We start from the raw sequence: 15,703 nt of genomic DNA, 5'->3' as shown, positions 1-15,703 counted from the left end.
CCTCGCCAACTCCCGGGAGGACCCTGTGGCCAGCGTCCCCGCCGGGGGGACGTCAATCGGGACGAATTGGTACTCACCAGGGACAGCACGGCGGGGCTCCGGCGACTAGCGAGCCGGGACAGAGCAGCGGGCGCACTCGCAGGCGGTCCCTGCCTCCGCCTCCGCGATCCTCCCCCGCCGCCCCCGGCCGCTGGCCGCCGGGAGGAGCAGGGGCGGGGCGGACGCCGGCCGGAACCAGCCCGGCCGCGGACGGGGCGGGGCTTCCACAGGGCCCCGCCCCGCCCCCCAGCGGCCCGGGAACTTCGCCCCGGGCGGGACTCTGGTTGCTAGAGGTTGGCCGCAGAAAGTGGGGAGATGCGTCTTTCCGCAGGGCTCGCTCGTGCCGGCCCTGGTCCCGGGGCTAGGGTGACGGTCGCTCTCTTTGGTCGCTCTCGTAGGGTGTGACTGCTCAGCTCGCGCTAGGGCCGGAAAGAAATGCAGTTTTTTTTTTTTTTTTTGTACTGGAGATTGAACTCAGGGGTGCTTAATCACTGAGCCACATCTTCTGCCCTTTTAACGTTTTTATTTTTAAAATAGAGTCTCGTTAGGTTGCTTAGGGCCTCGCTAAATTGCTGAGGCTGCTTTGAGTTTGCGTTCCTCCTGCCTCAGCCTCCGGAGCCGCTGGGATTACAGGTTTTGGGCGTCACGCCTGGCAAAGAAATGCAGCTTAAAAAAAATGATAATAAAATATTTTGCCGTAACTGTAGAGGCTTCACTATCTGGCTGCTCCTGCATCTGATTATCTTGCTCTTCTTGTCTCCTTGCCCTTCTCCCCATTTCATCCTTCACCTCCCATCCCTACCCGCGCCTTGATTCTTTGCTCAAAGTATGCCAAGTGGGACTCTGGTTTAGGAATGCAACGTTTCTAGTATGAATGTATTCTTTTCAACTTGTGACCACACTTCACTCCGTAATTCATGGTGTTCTCAGATCTGTAGGAAATAGCTTGGGCCTTCTCCAGACATACTTTAGGTACTGGTTGGAGTTGTGACCTGTAGGTAACTGTGAGTCAGAAAAGCGATTATATCTTTGTAGGTGAAAGGTGGTGATGTTTTCTTGCCCAAATTATTTGGGAAAATCATTGTAGTTTTCTATCTGAATGAACAACTAATAGCCAATACTATTAATAATGCCAACCACTATCAGCAATCATTTACTGCCTCCACTTGGCCCAAAGCCCTGTGGTTGGATCTTTACTAATGTCTATTCAATTCATTTCATGCTTCCAACCACCTAGGAAGTGAAGACTTCAGAGCTCTGAAATGTGGCACAGCTGGATTCAGTCCTCTGACTTCCACAGCAGCATCTCCCCAAACAAGCTACCCTGCAGGGCACACCTACCTGGTGATATTCAATTTTGAAAGGATGCGGGTGGTGTTACTGTATTTCCAATAGGAGAAGACAGTTTCTTTCACCCATTTCCCAAATCCCATCCTTTCATATTCATTGAACAAATTTTCCTTAAATGTTCACCATATGCTAGAGGTTTACCATAAAACCTGAAAAATAATAATGCTAGTGTCTCCTCAAAAGTTAAGGAGAGTATAGGGAAGGTGAGAGTGGATAGTAGGCTGTGGAGTAGGGCCAGAACATGTCCAGCTAAATTTTGATTTGTACTGAGGCAGCCCTTCAGAAAGCAGAATGTTTTAATGTTCAACACCAACTTACATATAACTGATAATCTTGACCCAAAGTAATTAAAACAGGGCCATAAAAGGCACGGAGATTAGTAAGCACCTTAGCCAAACCATGAAGGGAATATTTTTCACATGTCTCCACTCTTTGACATGTTATCAATGACATGCTGGTTGAGAATCCAGTGGCCTCCCTTCTGTTCTTGTTCTTCCTTCTGCTCTGTAGTATTTGGCAGCAGTGATTAATCCTTGAAATTTTAAACTCCTTTTAAATTTTCAGCTCTCTATTTTTATAATTCACCTCTTCCCTTTTTAATCCCTCTTTCTTTAGGCTCTTTCAGTATTATCTATCTTCTCTTGCTTTTCCTGCCACTCTGCACACTGATGAGTTTTCCTTTGTCTATTTTCTCACCATGCAAACTCCTATCACTTCCAGCTGAAGCCTGCTGTCCTTCATTGGTCTTACTTCTTCTGATCCTCACACTCTATTTCTAGCCATTTGTAGTATCACCACTTGGACATTCCAAAGGCGTCTGTCATTCATCACATCTAAAATGGAAAGTTATTATCCTCTAACCATCTGTCCGTCTTCTCCTAGCCATCCAGTTTCTTCCTCATTCTGAATCCTACATCTAGAGTTGGATCCCATAGTTTGTTCAGAAAGCTAAATACATGGATTGAGAAACACATCACTGTGCTCACACAGGGCCTAAGTATTTCTGACATGGTATCAAAGGTTCTACTAGTGGCTCAACAGAGTGCATATACTTTATGGACCTTCTGAGAGGAAGCCACTCAAACGTGATAACTACAAAAACAACAAAGATTCCGTTGGAGATTGTTAAGCTGAGGAGTGCCTCATTGTATTCCACACTGATTTTAGTTGTAGTCCTGTGTGGTTAAACATTGGGAATACATTCTCAAAATGCATCCTTAGACACTTTTGTTGTGCAAACATCATAGAGTGTATTTACATGAACTAAGATGTCTACAAATGTCACTAGGTGATGTAATCTTTTGTGACCATCAGCCTGTTATTGACTGAGACATATGTGGTACATGACTGTACTTTTACAAACTGGACTTAGTTGATTAAAAGGTCTGAAGAACTATATCCCAACTGACTTTATATCATGATTTGCAATTGATGGTACACTTTCATACACATGGACTTAATAGAAAAGAAGTGGTATAAGAGAAAGACAAATCTAGCATAATGACTCAAACTTTGGAGTGCACTGAAAACATACATACTTTACTCTTTAGGCTGAGTTTGATGGAATCAATCAGAGACACACTGTATGAGAAATACTGGTGGTACTTCTCAGATTTTAGATGTTTCCCAGAATCATTAGAGGACACTTATTAAAAATACAGCTACCTGTATTCCTTATATCCTAGGATGTCTGATTTGTTAGAGTAGGGGCAGGATCTATGCTCAGATTCTGAGAAAGTTAAAATTTTACTACAGGAGATTCTGCTTTAGAATATCTGTAGATTGTCATCAGGGACCTGATACCTAAAAATATAAACTCCATGAAGGTCAGAGGATCATGTCAGTTTGTTCATCACCCCCAACACAGAGCCTGGCACGTAGTAGGTGCTCAATGCAGTTTTATCAATTCTGACTCACTGTGGGCTTCTTTGTTTTGTGTATTCTTTGGCTCTCTGTTGGCCTACATGTGGTTCAGGGTTCCTCCATGTGGTTCAGGGATCACAAAGGGATGACATTTGTTTGACAAGGAATGGAGAAGTATAATGTCATCCTGAACTTCTTGCTTGAAGGGACTCTAGGATCTCTGACATTTTCAATAATGTATATCTTTTTCATACCAGAGAAAGTTTGAAATGAATACTTTCTGTTCCTCTAAAAACCAGAAAGCTGTATTTATATAAGAAAAGGCAAGTCTCAGTCTCCTCTTGGCCCCAACTCAGCCACATTTCCACATACTTAATTTCCCTTCTCTTTCTTAATGTTTAAGCATTAAAATATCCCTGGGTGGTTTCCTAGAGTCTTCTGGCCAGCTGCTTCTAGTTAGGCACCATTTCTCTCCAAATAGCCAATAATAAAACCCAAACCTTATTAAATGTCCCACTAAATCTTCACAACAATCATTTGAGGCTGGGAACATTACTGTTCATACATAGATAATAAAATTGAGGTTCACAGTAGTTACATCATTTGCTTCAGGTCGAAAATTCCTGACTTATAATCCTGGGGTCTGAATGGAGGCTGATTTCACCCTCACCCTATACTTTTTAACTTTTAGACTCCTCTCACCCTATACTTTTGACTTTTAAGCAACAAAAGAGCTGGAATTTAGAATATGTGTGTGTGTGTGTGTGTGTGTGTATGTATGTGTGTATATATATATATATATATATATAATTTGTAGAAAAGAAGACTTAAATGTACTAGGAGAGAACACCAGTCACCATATAGTCTAGACTAGAATTCCTCACTTATTTTCAGGGCCTATTTTCCCTAGTGATAGTAAGGGCATCCCTGTTGCAGCCTTATAATTTGGGAGCACCCAGGTAAAATACTCTGGGGATGAAGATGTTGGAAATCAGGAGACAACTAAAGTATGAATTTCAGGATTTGCACATAAAAATTAGATATCTAGCACTATCTTTCACATGTTATATTGCTGTATAAGTTTTGAATGTGTTATTTATAATATATATGTATATGTGTGTGTGTGTGTGTGTGCATGCAAATATATTATTTTTTTTTCCAGAGAGGGGGAATCTGCAGGATTGATCTATTAATTTTTTTATGTACAGAAAATGTAATTTTATGAGGTTACTGATACTGATTTTTTAATTTTATTTCAAGAAAATGATTGATAACTTTGACATATGAGAATCGGGGAAAATTTTGCTATTTCATCCATAATTTGGCTCATTTCTTTTGCCAGTTTTTGAAGAGCTTGCTTTCATATATCAGTTTAAATCATTTTTAAAATGGAAAATCCTAGCTTTGCACCATTTTCCTCCATTCTTGGTGGTAGGAAACAACAAAAAATATCAAGGTACATATATGTCTATTCCCTGTTAAACCTTCAAAGTATCTGAAAGACTAAATAAAGAAGATGATGGTCAGCTACTGCCCTCTGTTGATACAGTGTGAATTTGCAGTAAACACATTGCCAATTTCAAAGAGCAGAGAGGATGGTTAGGGTTAAGAGAGTGAATGTTAAGAAAACACTAATGGACTAAGAAATTTACTTGTGTCTTAATTTCATAGTTGCTGCACACCCTAGAAATTAAAGAGAAGAAACTTATTCGGTCAACAAACTGGCTTCGCTTGGTGTGAAGGGTGCAAAATCAAACATGATTAAATCAATTCCTTCTCTGAGGACCCTGAGGATTTATTGTTATTATTTTCCAGGAACTCCTTCAATATTGTTTTAATATTTATCCAAGACATTACAGCTTTTCTGGTGTGGGGTACTTGGGATTGAACTCAGGGGAACTCAATCACTAAGCCACATCCCCAAACTTTTTTGTATATTATTTAGAGACAGGGTCTCACTGAGTTGCTTAGGACCTGAGTGGCTGAGGCTGGTTATGAACTCACAATTCTCCTGCATCAGCCTTCCAAGCCTCTGGGATTACAGGTGTGCACACAGTAAAGCATTCATCCTTGGCATATCAAAATCTAATGTTGTTTACTTTTTCCTGAATAATGCCAGACTCTTATAATATTCAATTTTGACCCTTCTTTAAATTTTTATGCCATTTTAATATTTTATTTCATACACATATGTACTAACTCTTCAAGACATTAGTATTGTTTTATGTAGTTAAGATTTATTTATCAAGATTTAAGCACACACTTGCCATTTTTGTTGTTCTTCATTCCTTACTCTCTGGCTTTCCTTCTGGAATTATTTTCTCCTATTTAATTACTAATTCTCTTAATATTTTCAGAAGTGTGAGTCTGTTGAGGGCAGTTTTTCTCAGGTTTCTTTTACTATTGTTCCTGAAGGGTATTTTTTTCTGGATATTAAATTCTAGGCTGGGAGTGATTTTCTTTCAGTGTTTTTTAAAAAATATTCACATCTGCTGGCTTCCATACGTTTTCATGGAGAAGTACACTGCCCACCTAAAACCTACTCCTCTGAAGGTAAGAGGTCTTCTTCTCTGGCTACCTTTATAATCTTCTGTAGTCTTTGGTTTACACTAGTTTGAATTTTCCATAAACATATTTTATTATTTTTTTCTGCTTGGTATTCATTGGACTTATTGAATCTTTGTGATATGAAAACAATGGTCAACTGGTAGGGTACACTGCTTGCTGAGTTTCCCTACATGGCCCCTGTAGGCCAAGGAAGGAGACTGAGTCTCTGCAAATTTTATGACTCCCTTTTTGTATAGTAGTTTCCCATTATAGGTATAACAAATTACCAAAAAGTTACTGGTCAGCAAATAATGATAGTTTGAGTTCTTCTTTTCCTATTTATATCCTTTTAATTTCTTTCATCTGTCCAATTGCTCTGGCTAGAGTTTCCAGGACTACGTTGAATAGAAGTGGTGAAAGAGAGCATCCCTGTCTTGTTCCAGTTTTTAGGGGGAACCCTTTCAGTTTTTCTCCACTTAGAATGATGTTGGCCTTGGGCAGCATAGATAGCTTTTACAATGTTGAGATATGTTCCTGTTATCCCTAGTTTTTTTTAGTGTTTTGAACATGAAACGGTGCTGTATTTTGTCAAAAGCTTTTTCTGCATCTATTGAGATGATCATGTGATTCTTATCTTTAAGTCTATTGATGTGATGAATTACATTTATTGATTTCCATATGTTAAACCAACCTTGCATCCCTGGGATGAGCCCCACTTGATTGTGGTGCACTATCTTTTTAATATGTTTTTGTATTTAGTTTGACAGAATTTTTGCATCTATGTTCATTAGAGATATTGGCCTGAAGTTTTTTTTTTTTTTTGATGTATCTTTGTCTGATTTTGGTATCAGGGTGATATTGGCCTCACAGCATGAGTTTGGAAGGGTTCCCTCTTTTACATTTCATGGAATAATTTGAAGAGTATTGGTATTAGTTCTTTGAAGGTCTTGTAGAACTCATTGTGAATCCTGGACTTTTCTTGGTGGTAGGCTTTTGATGGTATCTTCTTTTTCATTGCTTGAAATTACTCTACTTAAATTGTGTTTATACTCCTGATTTAGTTTGGGTAGATCATATGACTCTAGAAATTTGTTGATGTCTTCAAGATTTTCTATTTTATTGGAGTATAAACTTCCAAAATAATTTCTAATTATCTTCTGTATTTCAATAGTTTCTGTTGTGATATTTACTTTTTCATCATGAGTTTTAGTAATTTGAACTTTGTCTCTCCTTCTCTTGTTAGGGTGGCTAAGAGTTTACCAACTGTATTTAGTTTTTAAAGAACCAACTTTTTGTTTTGTCAATTTTTTCAATTGTTTCTTTTGTTTTAATTTCATTGATGTCAGTTCTGACTTTAATTATTTCCTGTCTTCTACTACTTTTGGTGCTGATTTGCTCTTCTTTTTTTTAGGGCTTTGAGAGGTAAAGTTAGGTCATTTATTTGTTGATTTCTTATTCTTTTAAGGATGAACTCCATGCAATGAACTTTCCTCCTACTACTGCCTTCAGAGTGTCCCAGAGATTATAAGGTAGTTCTATTTTTAATTTTTTGAGAAATCTACATATTATTTCCATTATTACTATATAATTTACATTTTCATCAACAGGGGCTGGGGATGTAGCTTGCCTAGCATGTTTGAGGCCCTGAATTTGATCCCTAACACTTTAAACCAAACCAAAACAATAAAATTCCCACACCAGTGGGACTTTCCAACAGAATGCTTTGTTAAACATTTAGATTTTTTGTCATTAGATGGCTCCACTAAGTAATAGATAATTATTATGTTTTATACACTGTTTCATAGTATAGAAAAATATTGAAATTATGATAGTTTTCCCTTTTTCACACTTGTATAATGGTATTAATAATGCTTATGCAATACTTTGAAACTGCACAGAAACAAGACTGACACAGATAAATAAAAAAATTCTGTGTCCAAGGATAAAGTAACTGTGCAAAATGCCCTAAACTATTTGTTGGCAAAAGCAATACGCTTTCTCAACACTTAGAGAAATCTTGTTTTTTTTTTAATCTTTTCAAATTTTACAGTTTATTATACTCAGATTTGAGTCCAGAATAGCTTTTGCTATAAAATAAACTTCACTGTTAAAAGTTCTTATTTGCTTATTTTGAGATAATAGATATAAAAGGGAACACCTAGAAAATTCTCCATAGGTTGTTTTCATTTCATATGTATTTTTGACATTCATACATTTTTTTATGAAAGCAAATTTGTCACTTAATATTTTTTTTTACCTTTAAAACATAGCCATGGTGATTCACACCTATAATTCCATCCAGTAGCTCAACTGGAGAGGTTGAGGCAGGAGGATTGCAAGTTTGAGGCCAGCATGCGTAACCTAGATAGACCGTCTCTCAAAATTAAAAAAAAATTAAAAAGGCCCTGGTTGTAACTCAGTAGTAGAGCAGCCCTGGGTTCAATCTTCAGTACTGCCAATTTTTTTTTATACTTTACTAATTAAATAATTGTTTTTCTTGATTTATCTACAGTCTCCTCAATATGATATTCTTTTTAGACTACATTGCTTTTCTCATTTTTAGATGAGGAAACCAAAACATTCTTCCCAACTTTGCCCTAAGTTAAATATTAGCTCAGTATCCCCTCCTAGTAACACCATCTAGGAGGAGGCCTATGGCCCTTCAGGGCCTGTTTCAATCCCCAAACTGAGCAGGGAGAGGCCTATAGGACCACATCATGGATTTCCAGTTCAGAACCCCCCTTATCAGAATGACCCCAATTTATATGGCTCCCTGCCAGAGAGTCTGGGGAGCATAAGCTAATTTGAGTCCGTGCTGAATATCTAGATATACTTCCTGCTAGGGAAAATTACTAGGAGATACATCTCCTTACATTCCAAACACATTTTCCACTGCGTTTCGAAATCTTTGAAATCTGTAAAGGCTAAGTCATCATATAAATATCAGTGCTATTAACAATCACAGAATTAATAAGAATAATAATGAGCACAAGTGTGTAAAATGCCAGCCTTAGCATAAACATGATGATACCTCTGTGTGTGACATTTCTGTTTTGCCACAGGGAAAAGCTCTGTGAGCTAGTTACCTAAGTATAGCCAATACTTTATTTCTGTAAATAAATTGCTCATTATCTTATTTTTTGGGGTAACTTTTGAAGAATATATTGTTGTGTGGTGAAATACAAAAGTTGTTTTAAACAAAAGGGAAATGAACAGCAATTCTACATATCATTTTCATTATCATTATAAAAGTAAGACATGTTCACTTCAAAAAATCTTGAAAACACACACACACACCCCTCTTTGAAACTACCATCTATGGATTACCTATCAGTTAATAAGTTTAGTTCTATCATCTATCTCAATAAGTGAGGAACAAAGAGTAGGTAGTTTTACATTGCATTTTCCTCAAACCTAACACCAAACCTTTTCTTAGCTTTTTGAAAGTTAATTTAAAACACAACTTTTGTGTTGTGGCAGTATGGCCACATAATGTAATACTTCTTGGCTATGACAAGGAACAAATGATTGATACATGAAACAACAAGGAAGAATTTCAAAACGATTATTATAAGTGAAAAAAGCAATTGGTCAAGGGTCACAGAATTGTGGAAAGTGTAGCTGTGGATAAGATGGAGGGAACTATGGTAGCTGGATTTTGTCAATTTTTTCCCTTGTCTATGAAAAGTGGAACTATTTATTTACTTATTCATACATACGTACATACATACATACATACATACCAGGGATTGAACCCAGGGGTGCTTAACCAACAAGCCACATCCCCAGCACCTCCTACCTTTTTGAGTTGCTCAAGGCCTTGCTAAGTTGCTGAGGCTGGTTTGAACTTGCAATTCTCTTGCGTCAGCCTCCTGAGTCACTGGATTAGAGGTGTGTGCCACCGTGCCTGGCTAAAAAAGTGAGTTTTTAAAGGTGGTTTTGAAATTTGCATTTGCCATCTCTTTCCTATTATTTTCTTAAGATTTTTTTTCTGTGGTTTCCTTTTTCTCCTTTTTTGGGTCAGAAGCTATACATTCTAAATGTATCCATTTACTTATTAATGTTAACATATTTTTTTTTTTTTTTTATTGTTGGTCGTTCAAAACCTTACACAGTTCTTAATACATCATATTTCACAGTTTGATTCAAGCGGGTTCTGAACTCCCAACTTTACCCCGTATACAGATTGCTGTATCACATCAGTTACCCTTCCATTGATTCACATATTGCCTTTCTAGTGTCTGATGTATTCTGCTGTCAGTCCTATTTTCTACTATCCCCCCTCCCCTCCCCTCCCCTCCCCTTTTCTCTTTACCCCTTCTACTGTAAATCATTTCTTCCATTTGTATTATCTTGTCTTACCCCTCCATTACATATTTCTTGATATATCATATTTCACATTTTGATTCAAGTGGGTTATGCACTCCCATATTGCCCCTTATACAGATTGCAGATTCACATCAGTTTCACTTCCATTGCTTTACATATTGCCATCCTAGTGTCTGTTGTATTCTGCTGCCTTTCCTATCCTCTACTATCCCCCCTCCCCTCCCCTCCCCTCCCCTCTTCTCTCTCTACCCCCACTACTGCAATTCAGACCATCATTAAACAGGGTTGAGAGGTGGGAGGGAAAGGGAGAGAGAAGGGAAATAGCATGGAAATGGAACGAGACCCTCAGGTTTATACAAAATTACATACAAGAGGAAGTGAGGGGAAAGGGAAAAACAATGTTAACATATTTTTAAAAAATACTTTTAATTAATTAATTAATTAATTAATTAATTTATGTGGTGCTGAGGATTGAACCCAGGGCTTTGCACAAGCTAGGCAAGTGCTCTACCACTGAGTCACAACCCCAGCCCCTGAGCCACAGCCCTAGAAATATCTTAAACTTAGACCCTAACATATCTTAAAACTTTCAAAATTCTGCAAGACTGAAAGAATAAGGGAACAGGTAGATAATTAGGTTGTTGCAACATGGAAAACACTCAAATGCAGCTTCTTTCTGAGTAAGGATGACCAGGGGCAGGAACTCACATTACTGAAGACTTGCACTGCTAATACCAACAAAGGTGATTAATGATGGCAGTGTTAAATGCAGAAATATATTTCTTGTTAAATTAAGTGTTCCAGCTCCTTCCCAGACTAACTCATAAATACTGAGCAAGGTGCTTAGAGAGGCTTTTTCTGGAGGCTTGTATTGCCTAGGTGCACCAATGTAGAATGACTCAGTAATGTTTAGACATCTTTAGAAGAAGAAAAAGAAATTACCTGACAAAAGACTATTAATAGTCACAATGTGCCAGGCATGAAGTGCACACCTGTTATACCAGCAGCTCAGTAGGCTAAGGCAGGAGGTTCACAAGGTCAAAGCCAGCCTCAGCAATTTAGCAAGGTCCTAAGCAACTTAGTGACACCTTGTCTCAAAATAAAAAATAAAAAATGGCTGGGGAAATGGTTCAGTGATTAAATACCCCAGGGTCAATCCTTGTTATCAAAAAAATTCACAATGTTGATATTAATATTAGTAATAACAAATACATAGAATTTATTGCTTTATTATAATATCTAATAAATTTAAACTTATTTATATTTTTTATTAGGTTACATTTCTATCTTGGGTGGTAGATTATTTTTTCTTCATTGTTTTCTTTTTCTTTTCTTTTTTTTTTTTTATTATGTACGTTAAGCATACCTACCATCTATGTGACTTCCAAGTGACTTGATTTATTAAAATGTTCCTGCAGGGCAGATTTGTATTTGCATTTGATAGATGCCCCAGGATTATCACTGGAATCATTACACTTTATGTGATAATTTCTCAGATCGATATTTCCTATACCAACAGCATACTGGAGCATACTACATCTGGAGTACAAACCACCCAAAGAGCTTCACTTTTCTTATGAGGATGCTATTAATTTGGTTTGGATGCCTAGCATACCCTGGCTCTTAACTCCCTCTTCACTTTTCCCTCCCTGGGGATTTCTCTTTCTCTTTTACTAATTCTTCCATGGATTCAAGTTTAAAAAAATATATATTTTTTCCAGTATATAGAGATTTATGTGGGAGAACTTCAGACTTCTTACTTTGCCATCTAGGCAGAAGCTCTTTTTTAATCACACAAATCATCCCAGTTTGCTTCCATCATTACCACCCGGTGGAAATTACTGTTGTCAGGCTTGTGAATGACTTCCACATTGCCAAGCCAACAGTCGCCTTTCTTAGCCTCCTGATGGCAGTGGTCTTATTTGCCTTCTAATTACACTTTCTTTCTTCAGACCCTCCTGACATGCCATTTACTCCATTGGCTACACTTTGTCAGTTTCTTTTGCTCTATCCTTATACAGTCTTATTTTAGTCAACTTTGTGACTAAAACACCTGACAAGAACAACTTAGAGGAGGAAATGTTTATTTTGGCTGACAGTTTCAGAGGATCAGTCCATGGTTGGCCAATTCCATAGCTCTGGTCTGATGTTGACGCAGAACATCACGATGGAAGTGGGTGGCAGAGGAAAGAAGAAAGCAGATCAGGACATGGCAGTCAGGAAGTGGGGAGGGGAGAAGAGAGGGAGGGAGAGAGAGGGAGAAGGAGAGGAGAAGGGAGGAGGAGGGGAGAAGGGAGGAGGAGGAGGAGAAAGCCTGTGAGTGCACTCCACTCACCAGGTGCCCCATGCAGTCTGGCTGGGCACAGTTATCAAGCAGAAATGAACTTTATTTTTAGAACACACATGCTGTACCACACAAGCTCTTCAGGAATTCCCTCAGAGCCCAACTGCCACCACCGGCTTCCCACGAGCCTCTCAACCCCCCCACTCCTCCTGCTCTTGAGGCCGATTGGCTGGGTCTCGTGGGTGGAGCCAAAAGAGTCCCCCAATGACCAGCTCTGTGGTCTGAAAGGGCGGGGGAGGGGGGGAGCCCAATGAGCATCACTGAAGAGGAGCCAATCAGCTGGCAGCTGGAAGTTTGCTGGGCCCCTTTGGCTGTGGCTCTCAACAACCAGGGTCAAGATATAAACCCCAAAGAAACACACCCAGTGATTTACTTCCTCAAGACATATCCTACCTGCCCCAGTTAGCCCCCAGTTAATTCATCCAAGTGGATTAATGCACAAATTAGGTGACAGCTCTCATTACCTAATCATTTCACCTCTGAACATTCTTGCATTGTTTCACGCATGAATTCCTGTCAAAGTTGTCAATTAAAATGGAGTCACTTGTTCCAAGCCCTCAAAAAAGTAAGTAAATAAATAAATAAATAAAAGATGGGAGGTTATGAAGGAGAGGATCTCATACCTGACAAAAAGAAACATCACAAATGAATCTGTCAGGACCATGACCTGGCACAAAATCCAGGACAATATTACACACACACACACACACACACACACACACACACACTTCTGCTCAGGAACTTCCTTTTTAGTCATGGACTGATGTTACTCTTGTTATTGATTTTTATATACAAGGATAATTGTTTCAAAACAACATATATAAATCCGTTTTCATTTTACCTTTACAAACCCTTATCTTCCTTTACCTCCTTAGACATGCCCACATGCATTTCCATTACAACACTTATTTCCAAATAAAGTAATTGTCTTTGGGGAACCTTTCTCTGTTAATTATTTTAAATGTTGGAGAGCATCAGGATTTTGCTGTGGGCCTTCTCTTTTCCATTTACTTTTTTTCTGATGATCTCATCTACAATATTTGTTAATCGCTTCCAAAATTAGATCTCCAATTGTAATTCTCTCCTAAGTTCTGAACTCATGTAACACACTCCCTATTTGAGATCTTCATCTCATACTTTAACTGTATCCAAACTTAATTGTCCAAAATAGAACCTGACTCCTACTTCCTTCAGAAATCCCCTCTTCCTTTCCCCAACTTTTTTGTTTGTTTGTTTTAATCTCAGGAAACAGAATAATCATCCACCTTATTTCTTAATAAGAGTCAATCTTAATTCATCTCTGTTCCTCACATCCCACCTCCCATCTCAGTACAGTCAAGTTTTCCCTCCAAAATATCTCCCCTTCTGTTTATTCCTCTCCATCTTCAAGATCATCCCCTTACCCCAGCCCACCAACATCTCCCTTCTACCGGTCTCAGTAGCATTCCCTTGAGCAACCTGCTTCTAGTCACATCCCACGATAATCCACAACACTTTGAGATTTCCTTATTATGTGTAATGATAATTCACTAACAAAAGCACTAAAAATGAGGCAAAAACTATAAATCAGATTGCTTTTGACTATTGTCAAATCTCTCAAATGGCTTCCAACAGCATTTTGAACAAAATCCAAATGCCTCACCTTCATCAACAATCCCTTACGATACTTTGAGTTTTGCCTCTGCTTCACCCCATGACATGACCTCTCCTGGCTCATTGTGCTCTGACTTTGCTGGTCTTGCTTATCCTCACACTTGCCAGGTTTAAGCCCACCTCTAGGTTGCTGCTCTTTCTTACATGATAGGCTCCTCTGATCTTTCTGATCTCAAATCAGATGTCACTTCTTCCTCATTTCACATCTAAGGTACACTGCAACTGACAGCCTCCATAATATATTCTGTTATAGAACCTCTTTGTAATCTCCTTAACAGCACATTCTAGGTACTGTATGATATATCTTTTGTATTTTATTGATTATTGCCTTTTGGAATAACTAAGAGGGACTTTAAAAAAATAAACTATTTTTAGAGCAGTTTTAGGTTCACAGAAAATTGGAAAATCTTGAGAACTCTAATACATCATTCCCACTCTATCTTCCCACTGACATCCTTGTACACAGTGGAGATTTTGTTGTAAAATAATCGACACATCATTATTACCTAAGTTCTTTGGTTTACATTAGGGTATTGGTATTGGACATTCTATGGATTTGGACAAATGCATATTGACATGTGTCTAGTATTGTGTATCAAACTGGTAGTTTCACTGCCTTAAAAATACTCTGTACTCTGCCTATTCATTCTTTCTTCCCCACCAACTCCTGACAATCTCTGATTCTTAGGTTTGCTTTTTCTAGAATATAAGACAAGTGCAAAAAGTATGTAGTCTTTTCAGATTGGCTTCTTTCACTTAGCAATACATGTTTATGTTTATTCCATGTCTTCTCATGGCTTGCCAGTTTCTTTCTTTTCAGCACTGAATAATATTCCATTGTCTATAGGTAATCACAGTCATTTTTTCCATTTATTTACTAGAAGAAGATTGACTTTGGATGCTTCCCAGGTTTGGAGATCATGGATAAAGCTGCTGTAAACATCTTTGTGCAGGTTTTGTATGAACATAAACTTTTTCATCCATTTGGGTAAATACCTAGGAATGTGATTGCTGAATTTTATGTTAAGAATATGTTTAGTTTGCTAAGAAACTGCCAAATTGTCTTCCAAAGTGACTGTACCATTTTATATCCCAATCAACATTGAATAAGAGGTTAGAGTAGACTGCCTGGCTGATTCCTGTGGCCAAGTGTAGGTGGGCCAGCTGCCTGCCTGCTGCTGAGAGCCTTGGTAATTGTAGCTGCTCAGAACTGGCTGTTGGATCTTTTCTCCTTTTACAAATGTTTTAATTAGTACATTATAATTATATATATATAATAGTGGGATTCATTGTGACATATTCATGTATGAAACATAAAATAATTTCCTTCAATTAATTTACCAGTATTTCCCTTTACCCTCTCTTCTTCTCTCCTCCTGGTCCACTTGCTCTACTCTTTTAATCTTCCATATATATTTCACTGGTGCATTATAATTATACATAAATGTGTAATTCATTGTGATATATTTATATGTGCAAATAGCATGTGAGAGAAAACCTTTGACACTGGACTTTCTGAGTCTGGCTTACTTCACCTAGCATGATATTCTTTAGTTCCATCCATTTTTGAGCAAATGA

At 38.3% G+C, this 15,703-nt stretch overlaps 1 protein-coding gene across 3 annotated transcripts in view; it reads right to left on the bottom strand.

The window, feature by feature from the left end:
* Aco1 (aconitase 1) overlaps positions 1-237 on the bottom strand; it is a 51,491-nt gene extending 51,254 nt beyond the window's left edge. For 2 of the 3 annotated variants that reach the window (XM_013359055.4, XM_013359054.4), the window contains exon 1: positions 78-227. The gene's annotated coding sequence lies outside the window, so the exon portion shown is untranslated. Of the gene's footprint in view, positions 1-77 lie in introns of all 3 variants that reach the window. The other variant, XM_005326171.5, reaches the window with a different exon arrangement.
* Positions 238-15,703: the final 15,466 nt, after the last annotated feature.

The sequence above is a fragment of the Ictidomys tridecemlineatus genome, chromosome 4 (genome assembly GCF_052094955.1).
Source record: "Ictidomys tridecemlineatus isolate mIctTri1 chromosome 4, mIctTri1.hap1, whole genome shotgun sequence".
Classification (NCBI taxonomy): domain Eukaryota; kingdom Metazoa; phylum Chordata; class Mammalia; order Rodentia; family Sciuridae; genus Ictidomys; species Ictidomys tridecemlineatus.
The sequence above is the reverse complement of the archived record's forward strand: the minus strand, read 5'-3'. Positions and strand labels throughout refer to the sequence as shown.